Raw genomic sequence first — 24,230 nt, forward strand, 5'->3', positions numbered from 1 at the left:
TATTGTTTTTATGACTATAGCTCTGTAGTACAGCTTAAAATCTGGTATAGTAGTCCCCCCAGCATTGCTCTTAGTTCTCAGGGTTGTTTTGGCTATCCGGGGTCTCTTGTGCTTCCGTATGAATCTTAGGATAGATTTTTCCAGTTCTGTGAAAAATGTCATGGGGATTTTGATTGGCATTGCATTGAATCTATATATGACTCTTGGTAGGATGGTCATTTTCACAATATTAATTCTTCCAATCCATGAGCATGGGAGGTCCTTCCATCTTCTGATGTCTTCCTCAATTTCTTTCTTTAAAGAGTTAAAATTTTCCTTGTAGAGTTCTTTAATGTCTTTGGTCAGGTTTATTCCAAGATATTTTTTTTGTGGCTATTGTGAATGGGAGGGTTTCCCTGTGCTCTTTCTCTGACTGCTTGTCATTGGTATATAGAAAGGCTATAGACTTTGGTAGGTTAATTTTGTAACCTGCCACTTTACTGAATGTGTTAATAATTTCTAGGAGTTTGCGCGTGGAATTTTTGGCGTCCCTTAGATATATTATCATATCATCCCAAGAGGTCTGAGGATAGTAGTCAATAATTGCATTTTTAAGAGCTGAATAATGCTCCATTGTGTATATGTACCACACCTTCATTATCCATTCATCAGTTGATGACCATCTAGGTTGCTTCCAATTTCTGACTATTATGAGGTCAGCAAGGAACATAGATGAACAAATATTTGTGTAGTGGGGTGTGGAGTGTTTGGGTATATATGCAAGAATATTATGGCTGGATCATAGGGGAGATCAATTTAAAGCTTTTTGAGGAATTGCCAGACTGATTTCCAAAGTGATTGTACCAATTTTCCCTCCCACCAGAAGTGAATAAAAGTTCCTTTTGCTCCATGTCTTCTTTTGCATTTGTCTTTGTTTTTATAACTTAGCCATTCTGAGAGGAGTAAGATGAAATCTCAAACTCCTTTTAATCTTCATTTCTTTGATGAATAAAGATGTTAAAGATCTTTAAAGTATTTCTCAGTCAGTTTCATCTGTAGAGAAATCCCTGGTCTGCTCCTTGACCCAGTTTAATTGGTTTGGTTTTTTATGTTTGTTTTTTTGAGATCTTCGTATATTCTAGATACTAATTGTCTGTTAGAGGTATGTCTGGTAAAGAAGTTTTCTCATTTTGTAGGTTGTCTCTTCACTCAAATTATTGTGTCCTTTGATAGACAGAAGCTTTTTATTTTCATGTGATCCCATTTGTCAGTTGTTGTACCTAATGCTTGTGCTATAGGAATCCTGATCAGAAAGTCCTTCCCTGTGCCTATATGTTTCAATGTATTCCCTCCCTTTTTCTCTATCTAATTCAGGGTATCATATCAAGTCTTATGTTAAGATTTGATATGATACAGATCTAGTTTAATTCTTCTATATACCCTTATCATTTATTAAACTCTTTTTAGAACATGCTGTCTTTTCTCCATTGTGTATTTTTGGCTTGTTTGTCAAAATCACGCTGCTATAAATGTGTGAGTTTTAATCTGCGCCCACAATTTTCTTCTCCTGATTAATATGTCTATTTTATGCCAGTACCATTCCATTTTTATTAGTATAATAATCTTGTAGTATAATTTGATAGTGTGGGTGGCAATACCTCCGGTCGTTCTTTTATTGTTCAGGATTATATTGACTATACTGGGTTTTTTGTGTTTCCCTATGAAATTTGGCATTATTTTTTCAATTTTCTGTCAAAAATTTTGTTGGAATTTTATTTGATACTGCATTAAATTTGTAGATTGCTTTTGGTAGGGTGGTTATTTTCACAATATTAACCCTACAGATACATGAGCATGTGTGGTCTTTGTATCTTCCGATATCTTTAATTATTTTCTTCAGTGTCTTAAAGTTTTTTATTCTACAGGTCCTTCACTTATTTTGTTAGGTGTACTTAAGTATATTTTATTGTTTTTGAGGCTATTGTGAATGGGATCATTTCCCAGATTTCTTTCTCAGTATGCTTGTTGTTGGTGTATAGGAAGGCTACTGATTTTGGGGTGTTAATTTTATATCCTACTAATTTGTTGAATATACTTATCATCTCTAAGAATTTTCTGGTGGAGTACTTAGAATCCTTTACATTGCCTGAAAATAAAGACACTTTGAATTCTTCCATTCCAATTTGTCTCCCTTTATCTCCGTTTTTTTTTGGTCTTTTTTCTCTAGCTAAGACTTCAAATATTGTATTTTATAGGAATGGAGAGTGGGCAAACCTTGTCATGTTCCCAATTTTAAGTGGAATTTTCTCAGTTTTGCTCCAATTAGTGTGATGTTGACTGTGGACATGTAATATATTGCTTTTATTGCACTGAGATATGTCCTCTATATGCCTAGGTTCTCTATCTTTTATTATGAGTGGATGTTGGATTTTGTCAAAGATTTTTTTTTCTGAATCTAATGAGATAACCATATGGTTTCTGTCTTTGAATCTGTTTATGTAGTGGATTACCTATTTTGATTTAGGGATGTTGAACCATCCCTGCCTCTCTGAGATGAAGCCAACTTGATCATGGTGAATAATATTTTTGAATTGTTTTTGCATTCAGTTTGTGAATATTTTGTTCAGGAGTTTTCCATCTATGTTCATCAGGGATTGTTCTACAATCATCTTTTTTGTTATTGGGTTTTTAGGATTGTGAAGACTTACTGATCAGAAGCTGGTGACACCAAAAACATGATTGCCTAGGAGCTTCTTGACCTTAACAAGATATTAGTTAGTTCTTCACATGGGAAAATGCTTAATGATATTCTTCCCATAAATTTCTCTATTACAGTATACTGAGTTTAACACCACCACATGCCACCATCATTCTACAATAAATAAGCAAGTTATCCATTTACTAAACCTACCAATAAATATTTGAAATAGTTGTCATAAATAAAACAAGCACTATATCATATCAATTTACTGTACCTTACTAGATCTTATTACTAATATTAACTGAAGTGCTTAGTTCTCATAGTAACATCTATTAATTATATTGCTAGTATTTGGTTTTCTATAAAATATTTTTGTATTAAAATTATTGAATATTATATAGTGAAATTATTTCCAGGTATTGAAAATGCAAAAGATAAAGTTCATATTTTTAAATAGCTAATTATAAATTGTATTTAATTCATCAAATTGAAAAATAGTATGACTGTTGAGCATCAATAGTTCACTTACTGAGTTATTTTAAATCTTGTTGAGAATATTTTAAATCCCTGTTGCCCCAGCTGGACTGGAATTTGCTAAGTAGACCAGATTGGCCTCAATCTCACAGAGATCTGCCTGTCTTTGCTTCCTGAGTGCTGACACTAAAGGCGTGGGCCACCACACCTAGTCAATTCTGAGTTCTTAATGTATGCCAGACATTGTTTTAGGAGCTATATTTCAGAAAACACTATATTGCCATCTTTGATTTCTGGAAAGATTTATATTCACAAGTGCACACTTAAAAATAATTTAGTAAGTGAAAGTACAGGCATGATTTTCTTTTCTAGAGATAGAAAGAATACTTGATGCATAACAACTTTCTCTAAGGATCCATAATATCAACAAATTAATAACCTGTACACATGACTGGCAAAAGTACTTCATCCTTCAATGAAGCCCTTTTAATACAGGGATTGAATTACCCGAGATTAATCTCAAATGCTAACAGTAAAGTCAGAATTTGTCAATGTAACCTCTGCAACAGTAATTTGTAAGTTGAGTGTAATATGTAATTTGGAAGAAGTGAGAGGAGTTCTGTATTGGGGGAAATTTTCTAGTGTCTTCAGGATCAGTAAAGAAATGTTTTCTTGAATTAAGTAAATATAAATTTAGTAGAATGTGAACATCACAATAACAGAAGATTAGTATAAATTATTCACTCATGTTTTCCAAGTACCTATAGAGTATCTGACACACAGAAGGTATTCAGTAAGTATTTGTTGAGTGAATTTCTACCTAATTTTAGCATCCATTTATCTATTTATTTTTAGTAAAGTCAAATTGTTCTATGTATTTAGCAGTTATACCCAAGTCCACTGAATAATAACTAAGGCCAAATTCATATCCTTGAATTATTTAACTACTGAGGAACTATAAACATCTATAATTCATTATTCATGTATCCTTACTTGTTATTATCTATATTTTACATAGATACATGTCTACATCTACAGGTATAACATCTGTCTGTCTCTAGTATATTTCTGGAATCCTGAAGTAGCAGTTGTTTGTATTTTAAAATTCGTATTCAAAATATTTCCAAACTGGCTTTCAAGAAAATGTCAACTGAGTCTAAATCTAGATACAACAAAACCTTTACAGCTACAGAACAAGTAGACACCATGTAAATTATGATCCACAGGGATATTGTTTGTTTAAAAACATATATGTGGTCCTCTGAATTCTATCATTACATCAACAGGAAAAGAAAAGGAACAAGCAGAGATAATACACTGGCTTTCAAGATGATGATTTAGAATAAATTATTCCAGCTCAAATTTCCAAAAAAAAAGAAAGAAAGGAAAGAAAGAAAGAAAGAGAGAGAGAAAGAGAGAGAAAGAAAGAAGAAAGAAAGAAAGAAAGAAAGAAAGAAAGAAAGAAAGAAAGAAAGAAAGAAAGACACCTGCATCTCCATGGGAATGAGTTCATACAAACGCTTATTTGTAACTGTTCCAAATGGCCAGATGCATACACCCAGACTCTGAATGTGGATGCAAAGCCACATTCAACTTTTTAAAATCTACTATTCAATAACAATCTTTGATATCCAAACTGATGATTTGGCTCCAGTGACTCAGACTTACAGACTATAAGCATCAGAGACATGTTAATTTAATTTTAATGCCACAATAGGTTAACATTTTTATTTTACTTATGGCATATTATAATATTAGTAATGTAAATGAGGTTTATGTTAGAATTAGTCATTTGATAGGACTAGAGAGATGGCTCAGCGGTTAAGAACACTGGCTGTTCTTGCAAAATAACTAGGTTTGAATCCTAGTACCCACATGGTGGCTAGCAATAATCTGTAACTCCAGTAAAATGAGATCTGACGCCCTCTTCTGTTTTGGGCATTTCACTACAAGGGTACACTTACACATAGGCAGGCAATACACTCATACACACAAGAAAATAAAAAATAAATAAATAAATTTTAAAAAGTTGGTGTTTGCAATAATTAACATAACCTACAGGAAGAATATGTGTGGTCTGAGGTTGTAGACATTAAAGTCAAATGTTACCTTCCATATTGATCATCATGAAAATGTATATATTTAAAATGAATCTGTCATCAGTAAAATTTAAGTTGCATGTCAAGGAAACAGAACCAGAGATCTTTTTTATTCAAGACAGAGAATGACAATTGCATATACACTGCCAATGAACTTGTGAGTACTGTCTCATCACCCTGATTGCCCTATGGATCTTGTTCTTTCATTCACTAAGTTTTTGCCACATTCACTGAAATTGCAACTAAGAGAGAAATTGATGACAACTTCAATTTTGTATGTAGTCTTAGGAATTCTAAGTGGGAAGTTTTGACAGCTTAATGACTATAATTAACCCCAAAATTATAAAAATAAAAACAAGCCACAGACCTCAGAAGGCTCTTTGAGAATTTCGCTTTTGATCGCTTTCTTAATTTTAAAACTAAGAAAGTTGAGTAAAGTGTGAACACATTCTATCTATTCAATTTCATTTAAAATACGGCATTACCAGTTATTCTAAGAAACTCAATTTAAATTTCAGTAAGATGTTTTAAAGGGGAAATAGGAGGAAAGAGAAAGAAATAGGAATTCATGCTATAAAATATCATACTTCATGTAATATTATCAAAAAAAGACTTGCTACAAGTACTATAAATAGATAGCTTCATTGAATAGTTTTCTAGGGTTGTTTTCAAATGGCTTAATAGAGTGAACCTGTTTTACTAACATCTTTATGTCTCTAACTATTCTGTATTAATCTAATTTATTTATGTGTGATATACATAAATCCTATGACTTATGAAAAGATTTCAGTGAAGCAAATTAAGCCAATAACAATATTGCATGGATAAGTTTTTGTTTGTGTTAATATCACTTAAAATGTTCCCTTAGCATAATGCAACATAATGTTATTAACTGCTCCTCCTATCATACCTTAAGTCTTTACACTGATTCATCCTATGTAATTGAAATTTTGTAAACTATGACCTATTTCTCTTGATTTTCTCTTCCTTCCTTCCTACTACACACTACTAATGTGCCCTATGCTTATATGTAATCACCATATTTTTAGGTTTCACATATAAATGAGGATTATAGTTTTCTTCATCTATGTGTGGCTTATTTGAGTTAATATACTGTTCCTCAGGTTCATGCATGTCATTGCTTCTGAATATCATTCTAGAATTATTATATAATATTAAGTCTTAAATTAATAGCACCAATAATATATTTAATATTAATGAGATGTATTGCTCTTGGAAAGATGGTCATTTTCACTACATTGAATCTACCAATCCATTATCACGGGAGATCTTTCCATCTCCTTATGTCTTCTTCAATCTAGTTCTTCGAAGATGTAAAGCTTTCAGTAGATAGGTCTTCAGTGTCTTTGGTTAGGTTTATCCCTAGATTATTTATTGTTTATTTGTTTGTGTGTTTATTTATTTATTTATTATTTTTGCTAACTGCTTCTAAGCCTTTGGTAAATTTGAAGGATTAGAAGATTCCACATATTTCTACAAAGAAATAAGGCAGTTAAGTTTTTATTTTTTGGGGGGGTCTTTTTGAGACAGGGTCTCCCTGTAGCCCCAGCTGTCTTGGAACTCACTATGTAGACCAGGCTGGCCTTGAACTCACAGAGATCTGCCTGCCTTTGCCTCCCAAGTGCTGGGATAAAAGGCGTGCTCCACCACGCCCAGCGGCAGTTAAGCTTTAAGATAGCCTGAATCACATTCAGAGACAGAACTTTGATATGGTAGTCTACATGACTGCAAGCAATTCAATTAGCTTGAATGTCACAAGAATAACAATGTTTATTGTTTTGTTATCTTCAGAATACGTAGCTATCAAGTACTCAAATCACTTTCTATACATAATTTTCATTTAACATATTCATTTTATTTTGTTCTATCATTATTTTGTAGAATAAAGCAAACTTATTTTGGAGAAACCTGTCTCTACTATGCAGTTGTTGACCTGTGTCTAAAACATTACTCTCTCATTGATTAAAATTTCAGGTGACAAAGTTTTGCACAACCTGGACAGGTAATTTGGGGAAAAGTGTGTTTCAGATCTAATTCTGCACATAAAAAGGAAAGAAAAGTACTTTGTTCAGATAATTATTGTGAACTACATAAACACTGCTAGAGAGACGTCACAAATCCTTCTCACAGAAAACGTCTGACACAACATCAATCCACGTGTGTTTCAGTTCACCCCATGAGTGTTCTTCTTGCTTAAAACTCCTTCTGCAATCCTGAAAATAAATAAATTCATTTTGTTGATCTAAAGCAGCTACATAAGTCAATTAATTTAAGAAATATTTTGTTTATTATTTTTATTTTATGTGTATGCGTTTATTGCTTGCATGTTTGTAGGGGCACCTATGTCATGCAATGCCCGCGGAGGACAGAAGAGACTGTCAGATCTTCTGGAACTGGAGTTATGGACAGTTGTTAGCTGCCATGTGGGTGCTAGGATTCAAACCCAGGTCTTCTGCAAGAACAGTCAGTGTTCTTAACCAGTGAGCTATCTCTCCAGCCCCAAGTCAATTAATTTTTTAACCATAATAACAGATTTACAAGATCAGTGAAACAACTTTTCAGAAACTTCAGTGTTCCTGTGGTGGAGAACCTAGAGACGTATGCTTTAGTTCTAGCTCTTTTTGTATCACTTACTTTGTGAAAAGTAACATATATAATATATATAGTGATTCTCTTTTCATGTGGAAAAGATCACTTTGCTTAAATGCTTAAATTTGACAATCTCAGTGGAGGCACAAGATTCATTACAAAAGTTGAAAAGTTTATGAACATAGCATATTTCTCAAGGGACACAGCTATAGCTATCCAGTTTTCTTCAAACTCTATGGGTTTTCAAATTTTCAGTTCAGTATTATACACTGCCACACCAAAAAGGGACTGGAAGGTGGTTCATAAACATAATAGGGACCAAACACTAGGCATTCATTTTCCTAGAATATAGCTTCCTCCTCTGAAAATTATCTACATACAACCACCTCAAGGCTTTCTGTAAGTATTAATAGTATCCCTGGGGTGCTAGCATAGTTTAGTGGGTTAGGCAGATATTTAAATATTTAAATCTATGATTGCAGTTAATCTGTATGTGCCCTCCTGTAGGGTCCTTAACTATGCTAAGTTTCATCTGGAAAATAAGCTTACAAAATTCCTTAAATAAAGAATCTGAAAATAACATTTTACAAATTATACAATTGTTTATCCATGTAAATGTGATTTATAAAAGACACATTTATCAATTGTATGATGATAATATTTGTGAAAATACAGAAAATCATAGGTTCAAGGTAACAAATGGAACCTTTGACTCACATATTACATAGGTTAATATTTCACAGAAAGTCAGAGGGAAATTTAACTTTTCTCTTGCTCTTATAATAATCTCTTTTATGATTTTCCAACAGAGATACTATGTAATTATTCAGCTCAACATGTTATTGAGACATAGTTTAAAATTGAGCAAAAGCTCTAGAATCTAAAACATCCTCAAGAGTCCTTTATTTGGCACTGAACAGTCTGTGTATGTCTACATTTAACAAATAATTGATTTGTGTTTTCTTCTTTCACAACAAAATCAATGATTAGACATTTTCTAAGATATTTGTGATGTGGCTATATGAATGCAGATTATACATAATGAACAGTCATATATAGAGATCACAATCTGTGAGACGATAATAGATTTCGGTGAGATATTTTGTTTTGCTTGTGAGGTGAATTAAAAAATCCTCAAGTATCATTTCTATAGGAACATCAAAGCAAGTAGAATAATTTCTAGAAATTTCCTATGTAACATTGCATGCATAGTAAGCAATACTTTATCATTCATTTAAAACATATTTAGAAAAGTAGGTCTTGAGTTAAGTATTTTGACAACACTAAGATAATTTCTACAGTGTTATTAAAATAATAACACTAGCATTCCAAAGGAAAAAACAAGACAACTCACCCATTTGTCTTTTTGAGACATATTAGGAGCTAATAAGGAATGATGCACTTTTTTTCAGCTAAAAAAATATCCATTGCTGAGTCAAAAATTTGGAAAAAACATTGCTTCAATACTTTACGCATAACAGGAAAATAGAGACCTTAACTAGTGCCTATATATTTGTCCCTGTGATTTTGTTTATAATTTATTTATTATTTTTATTTTATGTGTATGAGTGTATTGCCTGCATGCATGTGAGTGCACCCCTGTTGTGCAATGTGGCAGAGGTCAGAAGAGGGCTTTGGATTCCCCTGGAACAGGAGTTAAGGACAGTTCATAGTCACCATGTGGATTGAACCCAGGTCCTCTGCACGAGCAATCAGTGCTTTTAACCACTGAGCCATCTCTCCAGCTACAAGTCCCTGTGATTTTTAAAGCCCTGTTGTACCAACACTTTTTTTTTCTTTTACAGTTTATATTATTTCACTTTACAAGGTCAAGAAATGCAACACAATATAAATTGGGAAATATCTGTTGAAATGTCACTCAAGCACACATCTTTGTGAATTTTAAAAGATATTTTATTTAATATTCTACATGCAAATAATGTGTTTTGATGAAATTCATCCCTCATCCCCTCACATCTAATTTCTCCTCTTCTGTACCACCACTTTCCCCTCCCAATTTCTTGTGCTTTTCTGTAGATGTAATACACATTGAATCCATTTATTTTGATGTTTTACACAATGCCTATTCTGAAGGGAGTTAAATAATCACAATCAGAATTTATACACAATACAGCAACTCCATTAAGCAAAATCAGTGCCAGATTATACCATATGAACTAGTAAAGAGGTATAAATTGTTCAAAACCTTTTATTATAAAAATAAACTGAAGACCATGCAAGTTACTGTCATCCCTAAGTTTAAGTCATTGCATGTCATTTATGATTCGAGTGTTTTATTCTGTCTTGGCCTCTCAATAGGATATCAGTGCACTTTTGTCTTCTCTTCATGAACTGCCAAGCAGTTTCATAGATCAGAACATCTAGCTCCTGTTAGGAGTATTAAATGTCACTGTCAGTTTATCTTATGAAATATGAAGCATATGCTAGTGGGGCTGTCAGGCCAGATGTATAAACAGTTCACCTTTCACTTTGTTTCAGGAGAGGGAGGCTGACATTTGATTGCTTTTAGGTCAGCCTTTCTTCCTCCAGTGAATATTATAGACCACCATCACTGTAATCCATCCTTTCTCACTGACAATACTGAATTTACATAATGCATTGTAGAAAATGCATTGATCTACAGCTATGTCTTCTTTCTGGAATAAACATCAGAGGCTGTAAATAGTGGTGGGAGCTTTTTCCTCTAACTGAAAATGCAGGTGAATAAAAAAAAAAACTTGTGGATAGTAGACCAGTATTATCAGTACAGCTGAGCATGATCAGTTGCATAGCTAGGTACTAATTTTATAATTATATACATTGACTACAAGGTGCTATTCTGTTATTGATGACCTATATTAGATACAAAAAACACTAGTAAAATGGCATAGCATTCCCAACATGTAAGTAATTCAGCAACTTCATATGTAAACTGAGGCTCAATAGTATTATATAACATTCTTATAACCATAAAATGATGAAAAATAATTGATATTTAAACCCTATCTCATATTCATTTTACTTATACCACATTGCATTTTTCTAGTTTCTTTTAATATTTGATCAAATATTCATATACTGATGCAACCCTATCCTCTTTTTGTTATTATCATATCAACTAATCCAAATTGCTCAGATAATGAGTACTGCTTTATCTCAATCCTGTACCTTTTTACTAATTTTTCATTTGCCCCCAATTGTAGTGCTTTAAGTAGTCCATGTAATTTTAAGTACACTTAGAGATTAAGAAAGCTTTCTGTACTTGATTCTATGACACCGCTTGAAAGTCTACATTGAAAACACTTAATCTTTCACATTTTAACACCATTGAAGCTGACTTCATTACGCTTTCCTTACGCAGGATTCAGTACTCCTCATCTGTACCTTTCCTATACCGTGTATGGACTCCTGTCATAGTAGCTATGATATGTTATTATGTAAGTTAACAAGTTTATTGACAATTTCTACACGACCAATTGTCCTGATATCAACTATGGAAATTTGTAAGTTTTGTTATATACATATATGTGTATATAACTTTTTTCACAATCAAAATATTGTATTATTTTTCTTTTTTTCCCAAAATTATTCTCATGATCCCAGTAGTTACTGCATTGGTTAGCAGACTAGAGTCTATCAATTTGTTGGTAAAAATGCAGTGACTGATGTAGTTATCTTAGCAATATAATTTTATAGTACATATAATACAGAGCTTCATTTTCTAAGATATAGGCTACATTTGTTCTAATAGCTATATATAGTACATGTACATGACTCTACGAAGTTGGAAATAGAGAAAATAAATTATCTACTTATTCTTCCTATATTTAAAAACCAGTAATTCCTTAAAAATATCTCAACAGTTGATCTTTAGCTAAGGGATTAATGTTTTTAAACAGACTCCGAATGGGAATTGGCTACGTATATAATAAATTTGTAACTGAAAATATCATGAAGAATGAGGATTCAGCAACTTTTTTGCTCATTGTATCTAGAAATTAACTATGGAAGGAAAATTAATTCCTATGACTTAGACCATTATTAATAAAACAATATATCTTATCATGGATAGCAGGCAACATTCAAATAAGTGCAGTGATCATATAAGTTTTTCTTTCAGAGATGTGTACTCATTTACTTTGGGACTCAGATTAAGCATACTGACATAGAAAATGTCCAATGAGGATGAAATCAAATAATGGAATATGGCAAGAAAATGGTTATGCTAGTAGAAAATAGAGCAATTACTCATGTCTGAGGATAGGGCCAGACACAAAAACATTACTTATGTATCTATATTCGTTTAATTACTTTGTCCCTAAAATTTTATACTCTCAGCTTTCTAAATAACTAGTAATTCTAAAAATGTTCCAGCCTCTCTGTTTCTTAAAATGATTTTGACTACTGCCCAAACCCTTTGCTTTGTCACTGATTTTGAAATTGTCTCCTGTATGAAGACATTTCTTACTGAACTATTAGGGAACCAAAACACTGTGTTCGATAGAACTGTGAAATCATGTTATGAAGAAAAGTGAATCCAAGCAATAGTTAAAAAGGGAAAAAAATCCACTCAGGAACTATTTTTGTAGGAGAAAAAAAACCTTAGTACTTAACTGGGCTCACTTCCAAACATAATAAAGTGAGAAAGCATTGCCAAGGAGTAAGCTACAGAATGAGAGTAGATACACAGAAAGTTACTAAATTCAATTATAAAAGGTAAAAGAAATTCTTGTTAAACCAATGTTGCAGACAGAAAACAGGGTTATCAGATGGAAGATGAGAGAATGTCAGACTGAATACACATGAAAAGGACTGTTAGAGAAGAGAACTTAGAAGAAACTGACTGATGTTTGGTGAAAGAAACAATATTTGTTATAAATCATTACATTCATCAAATGGAACCAAACATTAAGATTTTCTTTTTGCATAATCGTCACTAGTCTGAAAAACAAATAATTCTACATTCAATAACAGGTTCTTCTCAAATAGTGCAATTTTGGTACAGACAATCAATACAAAACAGAAATTTAATTCAGAATATTAGACCAAGGTTAAGGTACTACTTTAAAAAAAAAGATGCAGCTGTAGTGGCAGGTATCCACTGTAGTTGAACTACTCAGCATCTGTAATTAAATGTAACTTATGTCCTTCAAACTATAAAACTTGATTAAATTGTCTATGCATATTTACTAACTATGATGATGACAAATACTTAAATTAATTGACTGTGAACTACTACTAAAACATTTAATACTAGTTGATTTCAAGAAATTCGTAGAGAATGGTCATATCTGCTCTTCAAACAAGGCTAAGACTAAACAGGTCTGAATTTATTTGAAAATTGTACCATATCAGATAAGTAACAGTTTAACTGATATGTTAGTATAAAGGTTGCTATGCCCTAGGATATTTCATACAGGTTTCTAGTTATCTACCATTAACACATAAGTACATGATAACAAAAATCTAATTACTCCAAAATTTCCAGATAATGCTATTGTAAAAGCCATTCTGTTATGGCAATGATAACCCAAGAATATTAACTACATAATGACAAAGAACCTGGCTACCCTGACATTCTGGTGCACATTTGTAATCCCAACACTGGAGGGGGCTGAGTCAGAAATATCTCAAGGTAAGAGGTGAGCTTGAAGTACAAAGCAAGACTCTATTTCAAAAACATTCAAAGTTCCAATTAATTTTTTAGATTATGAAAAGTCAAAAGTAATGTTTTTCATTCATTTATTCATTGTGTTTTGAAGATGCATTCCTTTTAGGCTTAAAATATAAAATAATATGGACATTCGTGTACAGTTCATTGCAATTCCAAAATTTGGTCAATACTTTTAGTAGTCAAAAGTAAATGTACCCTACTACTTTTTTGTTTGCTTTCTTTTAGGGATATTTTTGAATGTATGCTCTTTAGAGGAAACAGTTTAATTTCTCTTAATTAGAGTAAAATTAGTCCACTGACAGAGGAACAAAAGCATAATGGCAAACTGCAAAGTTTCTGTAGCAATGATACTATCCTTTAGAGACAGCATGGTTTCACATACGGTATGCCAAATTACTCACTCTTTACAGACACCTGGGATTCACTAACAGAATGTGCTGGATTATTGCTAAATATACAGCCATTTGATAGTTTAAAACAAATCTGCTACGTTTTCAAAGGAGAGGGTTTTTTGTTCTCAAATATTCTGTTGTTCAGTTTACTAAAATTAAAAAGAAAAAAACAAGGCACAAAAGTGAAACTTTGAACATGCTTATTGCATTAACCATATACTTAACAGCATAGCATAATGCTAAGTGAATCAAATAATGTAATAATTAGGAAGTTGTTTTAAACTGCAAGTACATTTTAAGCTGCATAATACACACACACACATACTTGAAATTCACAAAAATTTTTAAAGTTGACCTCATTCTCACACAGAAACAGCAATACTAAAATAAGAACTAAAAATTACACTATAGTAATTCCAAGTTACTCAGCAGAAGACAAACCGTCTTAAACTCTAGTCTTTCTATGCTTTCTTTTCTTTGTTTTTCTTCTTCATATAAGGCAAGAGCTCTACCGTGGAATTCACTGCTGAGCAAAACAACCTACTTTTCTTTTCATTTATATTGCCATTAACAGTATTTCAGATTCTGTACCAAAACTGCAATATCTCAGACACTGAGTCAAGCTGCAGAAGCTGCAGACCAAAAGAGCTTTTCTATTTGATTTTTTATAGCATTATGGAAAATAATTTCATATGCATATGTTTGTCTTCTGTAATGGTTTCTTCTCTAAGTCTATCAGACATTCCTTCATAAGTTTAATGTAGTAGGATTTTTTTTAAAGTTTTCATGTAGTCCAGGCTGGCCTTGAACTAGCTAAATAGTTGAGAATGACCTTGAACTACTGATCCTCCTGCATCAACCTCCAGAGTGCTGGAATTACATGTTTACCCCTCCTCCATGCCTGTTATATGGCACTGGGGATATAACCCAGGCTTCATGCATGCTAGACAAGCACAGTTGCAACTAAGCTACATCCCAGCCTTCATTCTAGTTACTTTTATTTCTTGTATGTTTTTATTGAAATTCAAACCACTCCAATACACTGAAACACATATTGATTTGACTCATAATGGTAACATTTATTAAATTGGCCATACTATTTATGGCCATTTATTCAGAGCAAAAATGTATTCATTATCAGTATGACAAATATGGCACATAATTTAAATTTCTCTTGAAATTATCTAAATGAATACAAAATGGTGAAATGTATTTTCTGTATCCGCATAATCTTGTAATTTTTGTCTGGTTAGAGGTTGAAGTTTTTTTTAATCATGAAAAAAGTAAAATAAAATACCTTTAATCATTTTGAATTTCAAAATGCTACTGGATGGTTACTTCAGTCAGAATTTCAATTTTTATATGTCTGAGTGTTTGCCTGCATGTTTGTAGGTGTACCATCTGTGTGCAATGCCAATGCCACTGAGGCCAGAAGGGGTCCTCAGATCCCCTAGAATTGGAGTTATGGGTGTGAGCTGCCATGTGGGTACTATGAGAGCAGCCTGTGCTCCTAACTACTGAGCCATGTCTCCAGCTCTAGCCCTCAGTCATTTATCACACTTCACCGATACCATAGAAAAGAGGGAAGAAGAAGCTGCAATTTTCAGCTGGCGTTTGTTGTGAGACTATCTCATAGGAATTGAAGCATTGCCTCCTGGAGGATGCTCATAAGACTCAGGAAACTTAGGAAACTCAGGAGACTCAGGAAACTTACAAGTCTCAGAAAGCCCAGAAAGTTATAAGATTTCCAAATTCGCTCTTCAAAATTAAATAGTAAATAGTTGCTAGGAGAGAAGAAATTATTCAGTGGAACTGTCTGCTAGTTGGTCAGGGAACTCCAGGGATTCAGATTTTATGAACCATTACCGTGTTGGAGTGGTCTTTGGGGTGATGTAGTGGTCTTTGGGGTGATGTAGTGGGCATGGAGTTCACCCAGCTTTGTGTAAATAACTTCAACACACTCATCAGCTCTTCAGGTCAGAGCTGGATGACACTTTTTAAAAGTGTCGCATCAGTACTGTATCTGAGGTGAATAGGTGTTTGTTTGCCTCTCATCAGGAAAAATAACACTTTTATAATGCTAGCTCTTGTCATAGTGTTGTGCTTAATTTTCTTCAATTCTGAATCAAGCTCTTTGTATATTTTCTTTGTAAGACAGAAAATAAAAAATGCTCCTAGTACAGATATTTTGTGTGTTTTTATGTTTTACATTCTGTATTAGTTACTTTGCTCATCGCTGAGACAAAATAGCCAACAAAAACAACTGATTGGAAGGGGTAAAGTTGGCTCACAGCTTATAGATACAGTCAGTCCGCCATGACAGGGAATGTGTGTCAGTGAGACAGGCTCCTTATGTACTGGCAAGAATGTGGTTCAGCCAAGTAGCATTATATCTATAATCAGAGAAAAGAAAGATCAATATTGGTCTTCCACAGACTTTCTTCTTTTTATTCAGTCTAAGACCCCCATCTCATGGAATGGTACTGCCCGTATTCCGAATGGGTCTTCCCACCTCAACTAAATCACTCTGGCAATAACACTCAAAAACACACCCAGAAGTTTGTTTTCTGGATGATTAAAAAATTTTTCAAGTTGAACTTGAATAGTAACCATCATACAGCAGTTATTTACTGATGATAATTTCTATGTCATTTGCTACTGTTCTATAATTGATGTTCAGCTGAAATATATTTTGAGATACAAAATAAAAAATTACACTTAAAACTGTCAAGTTGCAAAACGGGTTAAAGGCATTCTATTGTTCATTTTAGAAAGCGCTAGTTGATGATGTTTAATTTTGAAAATAATTAATTTTTCATAATTATGTGTTTTCTCTAAATTTGTATTATCTTGTCGTCAATATCAATTTTTATACTTCATTTGAAGGTATAATGTTAAGGCATAATAAACAAAGGAGAAAATAATTTATTACTATTTGGTTTTCCTTCAGAAAATTTCCTTTACCATGTTAGATATGTGGTAATGTGAGACCAACGAATGTGACAGATAATGCAGAAACATGCTGTCATAAAAGCCTGAAATATTGAGGGAAGATTTAAACAGAATATAAGGTATCATGAGGCAAAACACAGGAGTGGTGTGGGCTTCTGAATTAGAGAATATAATTATCAGTTTCATAACTGGACCTTCACAGTGACTCTCAAAGACTTAGTTTAAATTAAATGCTCCAATGAAGAAAACACACAAGCATAAAAAAAAATGACATCTCAGAAGTGCATTCCTAGCAGGTTGAATTGCATACACACACTTATAATCTCATCACTCCAAAAGCTGAGGCAGGAAAACTGCAAGTTCAAGACTGTCCTGGCCTACAATGGGGGAAACCTACCTTATACAATGCATTGGAAAACTAAATATCTGCCTTCATCTTTTGGAATTTATTTGCTATTGTTCTTTCAAATTGAGTCAAATTGGCTAGATCTACCTATTGTTCACCTCTTTGCAGTGATAAATATGCATTTTTATGTGAGGTTGATTCTTTATAAAATTACATTTGATTCATTTTCAAACAAGAACCCTGACACAAAATATAGTTAATCGTATCCTTTTATACATGAACAAGAAATGTTTGATTTATCCTTAAGGAAAACCTCTTATGTATAAACTGATATTTGAGCAGGCAACACTTCAACAGCGCTTAAGAAAAAACTATTGTTTTCAGATAGTAGGATCCCAGGAAGGTGAGGACTTAAGTGAAATAAAATACTAAAAGAATTCCAAAATCAACAAGTATATTAATACTGAACCACAGGACTTCCTTCTCACCAACATAGATCAACCCTCCAAGAATACATAACACTTTCTTGATGTTTTACCTAAGTTAAACCTTTTGTAAATCAGTATAAGAATTACCTAGAATGAAATCAAATTTCAAAATATCATTCATAACAGAAATTCACCTATAATTTTAATATGTGCTTGAACAATTTTCCCATAATAATTTGAAATGCAACATATTTTAAATTGTTTGAATAACATGCAATTCTCTTATCCAGTATTAGAACAAAACAATGAATTTAAAATATTTCCATGCTTCAATAGATTATATATCACCTGAAAAGTAAAGTTTAGTCATGATGACACACATTAGCCATTTATTCATATTGACTAGGGGAAAAAATGTATGTCTGGTATTAGCTGCTGCTCTGAAAAGTGACATACACATAGTCACCTATATTCACAACAGTTTTCCATGGAAACAAAGCATATCAAAATTAAAAGCAGTGGCAAGCAAATCATTTACTAAGGTGAAGCTACAGAAAGCAAAAGTGCCCCTCAGTCATAGAAAGTTGCAGTAGCTCTTGAAGTTAAGTTGCTCTGTGACATACCATCAACTGGAGTATTATCTACTGCAGGAGAGTTATAATAAATTTTCAGATTTGCTTCTTAGCTGGAATGATGTGATGGAAATTGTGCAGTGTGTCTGAGGTTTGGATGGGGCTAAGGAAAAATGGGTATCTCAGATTTGCCCACATTAAGTCTTATGGTGATTGACATTCATGAACTAGGCATAGCTTTAAAAAAAACTCTAACTTGAGAATCTGAATATCCTGATGCTTTTTTTTTGAGGGGGGGGTGAAGTACCACAATTCTTTATTTGAAGGAATGGTACAAATTAAAGAACAGAAGCAGATATTTTGGTGTGACTTATAGAAAATGGAAAGGTCGCCAACATGCATGCATTCATTGCCTTTGTAAACAATGAAGTCATTCCATGGCTTTCAGAAAGTCAGCTTAGCTGCTGTCGTCACTGCATCCCAGGGTGTGCTTTCAGAGATATTCCAACAAACAATATTCCGGGTTCTCCCATCCTTCAAAAGTTTGTTACATGGTCACCCAGTTCTTTGATGGATTTCACCTACTCCTTCGGTAATGAATCTCAAGGAAGTCACTTAAGTGAGGGTCATTTTTGTCACTGGCCAGTTAGTTTAGTTCCAATAGTGCAGATTCACACTCTTTTCCAAGTGCAATGCACAGTCATTGTATTAAGCCGGTTGTCTCATTCATCCGGTCAGGATTCTTGATATCCTGCATTTGGATTAGGCCACCTCAGTTGGTTCAGCAGCTTCCTCATCTTCTCAGCATGTTCCCTTTCCACATGAGGTTGGTGAAGAAGATATTTGGCAAAGTTCTTCAAAGCCACATCTTTGTGGTCAAAGCAGCAAGACATGGACAGATAGGTGTAGGAGGCGTGGAACTTCTTGTTGATCTGGCGGTTGATGGCTGCCTTGAGTCCTGGTGGTAGTTCTGGCACTCCTGTGAGGGGGACAAGGTGGTCATGGCAGTGGCAGCAGTGTGAGTTGGTGGCAGAGGAGTGTGGCTCAGAGTTGCTGGCAGGGATCTGAGGAGCTGAGCACCAGGTTTTGGTAAAACACGGTTGAGGAAACCATGGTGAGTTTGGAGAATATCTGTTTTCTTTTTCTGAGACAGGGTGTTCCCTATAGACCAGGCTGGCCTCAAACTCACAGAGATCTTACCCCGTCTCTCTCCTGACTGCTGGAATTAAAGACATGGGGTACCACACATAGCTGTTTTTGTTTTTAAGGTTGGATCCCACAGCCTAGGTTGGCCTATAGCTCACCATGAATCCCAGGTTAGTGTCAAACACAGGATTCTCCTACCTTGGGCTCCCAAATGTTGGAAATACAGATGTGAGCCACCATGCCTGGCATTCCAACATTTTAAAAATGAAGATGGAGAGCTGGGGTGATAGAGCATTTGCCGTGGTCCTGGGTTCCCTAACACCTGATGGGGACAATTATCTGGACTTGGCATCTGCTCCTATGGCCTTGACCTCCTCGTCTATAGTTGCTGTATGTGACTGCATCTGCATCCATGTTGGCCAGACTGATGCCCAGAGTGGCAGCACCTGCTGGAAGCTCTACTGCTTGGAACATGGCCTACAGGCCCATGGTCACAAGCCAACTGACAAAACCAGTAGGGAGATGGTGAGTCCTTCAGTCCCAGTTCAATTTGGTTTCTGATGATGTGATAAAAGCAACTTGGGGAGGAAAGGTTTATTTTAGCATACAGGTTATAATCTGTCATCAAGGGCAGCTGGAGCAGGAGCTTGAGACAGGAATCTGGAAGCAGGAACTAAAGAGGTACCATGAAGGAATGCCGTTTACCGCTTACTGGTTGGATTCCAGGTTATATTTCTCTCTTTTTTTTTTTTTTTTCGTTGGATCCCCAGGACTGGAGCCGTGGACAGCCACTAGCTCCCATGTGAGTGCTGGGATTCAAACCCAGGTCTTCCACAAGAACAATCAGTGTTCCCAACTGCCGAGCCATCTCTCCAGCCCCATTGTTTGTTTGTTTTTGAGATAGGGTCTCCTTGTAGCCCCAGTTGGTCTGGAAGTCACTATATAGACTAGTCTGGCCTTGGTCTCACAGAGATCTGTCTGCCTCTGCCTCCCATGGGGACTAAAGGCACACCTGGCATTTATTTCTTTTTAAAAATATTTTATTTGTTATTTTTACTTTGTGTGTATGAGTATATTCCCTGCGTGTAAGTGTATCTGCATGTCATGTAGTGCCCACCGAGGTCAGAAGGGGGCATTGGATTTCCCTGGAACTAGAGTCATGACAGATGGTTGTTAGCTGCCACATGTGGGTGCACAGCCTAATTCATTAAGGACAAAAAGGTCAGATAAAAATAGAATATTATTAATATGGTCAGGAAATATTTACTTTCCCTCTTTGAAGACATCATTATTATTTTAATTCTTTGAAGGCTTCCACTTTGGTTTTTTTTCTTTGAAATAATGTTTTTGAAAACACTGAATATTTGTATTGACAGTTCCCTAGTTATTCATTAAAATTGTTAATATCATATATCATGTTGGTTATATTTCACTTATTTATTTCTTCCTTATTTCCAGCCTTCATTGTCATGTAACAGAAGGGAAAAAATGTCTTGATGTAATTGCAGTTACTAGCCCACTGAGAAAATACTAGGTCTTTTTTTCCTTCTGTTACATGATAAAGAAGGCTGATTTTTCCTATTCCTAAAAATCAACTTAATAGTAATATTTGCACTTGAGCTGTGCCAACATAGTTTTTTAAAATTAAGAGCAGGTGAGATTACTTAGTGGGTGCTTCTGCCGAGCCTGATGAGTGAAGACCTGACTTCCATTCCTGAGAACCACAGGAGAGAAAACAAGAAGGATCAAAAGTTTTCCTTTGACTTCTATGCTTGCATTGTGTTACACACACACATACACACACACGCACACACACACACGAAATGAGTAAATTAATAATATAGTAATAAATAAAGAAATTAAAAGAGCAATCATCTTGAAGGCCGTCTTTGTATCATTTAAAGGAAATATCAGCATAAATTTGAGGAGAGGTTTTTATCTCATTTACCCTGATGTAATAGCTATCTCATATCAGTACTGTGTAAAACCTTAGAAGATGTAGCCTGAGGCCATATAATACATTACTGTCACTTGTCAAAGCACTAAGTTACCAAGAAGGGGCCCTGAGTAGGTCACTGTGCCACCAACTGAAGTTCACCAATTGCCTGGTTTAGTTATTGGGAAGAATTAGACAGTGTTTCTAATAATGCCCCCTTGTGCCCACAGACTATAATTTGAAGAACTGTTGTAGATGATGTACTTCCCCTGAATAGAATTCTCCTGCTTTTGCATTTTTTTGGATTATTAAGAAATTCAGTTTATTTTATCTTGATCTCTCTCTTCCCAATTCCCCCAGATCCCTCTGCTGTTCGATAACTTGCAGAAAGGTATTCTTAAGTAATGGAAATGCATTCTCTGGCTTTCAATTTTGTAACGGTTTATCACGAAGAACTGCATATTTTATGATAACTTGTAGAGATGCTGAAAGTTTAGAACTAAGACAGCAACACTGAGTGCTGTTGGTAGGGCTGCAGGTCTATTTCCTGTAATTTAAGAGGAGAAAAAAGATGGTTGGTAGTGAATCCCGTTTCTCAATGAATGTTGTTTCTTTCCATGTAGTCAGAATACATACCTGTGCAAACTCTCCTGAGAAATAAGTGCATATGAAATTAACATTGTCTTACATATCTGATAGGCTTTGCTATAGCAGCTGTGTGATTTGAGGATACCTACTAAATTACACTGACCCCTGCAAGAGACTGTTGCTGAATGAACTCCCCTAATACCCACAATATTATCAAGCCTCTCATTCTTGTTCTGAACCTCCTTCTGTCACTTATCCAGTAACCTACCTTTGTTACTAGGGTTCTAGCCATGCATGTATTCATGTATGCAGGCATGTGTGTAGATAAATGTATATGTAGATTTGATCCCAATATGTGGGTTTAGTTAGACAATAATGGCATAAGATAGGTTTTAAAATACCAAGGGTATCACATGTAAAGATAACGAAAGTTGTTCCTTTAACTTTTTCATTTCATTGTGTATGTGTATGTTTAAGAGTATATGTGCTTGACCAAAATATAAATATCTAAATTCATTAAAAAAAAGGATATGTCAGCAACGATTGCTTACATTGGAAAAGACAGCAGAGAATCTTAAACCTTGCAATATAATTTGTAGGTAATAAGGTTTTAACAGTCAGTGTTAATGGGGCTGGAAAGCACAGCTATGGGAGAATGAGTTTGAATATTGCATTTAGTATTTGATAGCTTAATGTGTTGCAACTGTAAAATGGATATTACTCCATCAATTGTAATGAAATAATGTGTATTGAAAATTAAGCATAGTACTTGCCAGAGAATATTTTTCAAATATATTTCAGCTGTTGTTATTGTTTATTGTTATTCCACTAGTAGATAAAAAGAGGTACAGAGAAGTGGACTGAACTTGATGAGTCTTAAATTCAGTTTTAATCCAGTCCACTTGCACCTTGATAATTTTAGTTACACAGGATACAAGAAAGTATGATCAGATGTCCTTGTACTTTCTATGAAAGTATACAGCAAAGCAGAAATAGTCTGTATGGGCACATTTCATTCTTTAGTTCTTGATTTTGTGCATAGGGTCATCAGAAGTTCTCAAGGCACTTCCTGGAACATGAAAGGGTGCATATGATAGCTTTAGGTCTTTGATGGAAAACTTAGCAGAAACTGAATAAGGCCATTCTCTGTGGCATCACAAAGTAATTTCTGTTGCTTGACTGTGATGTGTTTAAAATATTACTTGAAATATGAATCATTGTAAAATGATTCTAAGGGCAAGCTCTTCCCAAGTATGTATTGTTACTCGATGTTAAAGCAATATATGTGAAATCAATGTATTCTCATCCATGAAAGTGATTTCACATATCATCTGCTGTGTGAATGACTTACTGACATAATCTTCTTTTTCTCTGAGGCATCAGCATTTTAATGCACATACCCATTTTTCTACCTGTGCATCAGAAAGCAAAATAATATCAACATGGTTCATCGAATTGAATCAGTGCTTCTTCCTATGATGAAAAGATAGGCACATTGCTGGAAACCGTAACAGATTTGATGACTGCAATATTCCAAGATTCATAGTCAGTAGTTCATGTATTAATTCAAGGAACTATTTGGGGAGAGGTGTAATTATATTAAATTCATCAGAATGCTCTTCCTCGTGTTACAGCAGTTTTAGAGAGCTGAATAAAATGTCTGGAGTGAACGGGTTTTAAGAAATATGGAATTGAGATGAGTTTCTGCTGAGAACTAAATTATTTAGCTAGGATGAAACAACTAGAGGAATGTTTAAAGGATGATATATGGAAGAAAGAAAAATGTTTAATTAAAGCCATAATTAGTATCCTTGTATCTACAGGCCATAAAACAGAGCCATCATTTCGCAGTGGGAATACAGAGCACTGAAGTACAACAGAAAAGGGAACTTTTAGTCATATGAAATATTTTGGAATATTTTGGCATGTGAGCTTGAAATTGTAATAAAATGTGAAAGGGAACATTGTGCAGTGGCTAAGACCTCGGCTCTAAACAGGCTACTGAATTTTTACTCTTCTGTCTATAATTAATAGCTCTGTAGTCATGGCGAGTTACTTAACTGTATTTGGTTTTTCCAGGTTGTCAAATGGAGATCATATTATTACCTACTTCATGCAAATTAAATGAGAGGTGATTGATCATAATACCTTTAGAAAAGTAACTGGCATATAGTCTGCATTCAGTGAGTGTTATTGTATTTACCATGAGGGTTCATTCAAATGAAGTCAGTGTAAAATACTTAAGAAGTGGCTTATTTAGTACAAGTTTGATATTTTAAAAATATAAAATGTAAAAGCTGCAAATGAGCATATTTATTCTTGATAAAATCTTG

At 34.3% G+C, this 24,230-nt stretch overlaps 1 protein-coding gene and 1 pseudogene across 1 annotated transcript in view; one reads left to right on the top strand and one right to left on the bottom strand.

The window, feature by feature from the left end:
* The window catches only part of Pcdh11x (protocadherin 11 X-linked), a 771,559-nt gene that overhangs the window by 683,426 nt on the left and 63,903 nt on the right, over positions 1–24,230 (top strand). The gene's annotated exons all lie outside the window — the stretch shown is intronic.
* On the bottom strand, positions 18,685–19,230 carry LOC103749612 (annotated as a pseudogene).

Source organism: Nannospalax galili, unplaced genomic scaffold (assembly GCF_000622305.1).
Source record: "Nannospalax galili isolate Female #2095 unplaced genomic scaffold, S.galili_v1.0 scaffold586, whole genome shotgun sequence".
Taxonomy (NCBI): Eukaryota; Metazoa; Chordata; class Mammalia; order Rodentia; family Spalacidae; genus Nannospalax; species Nannospalax galili.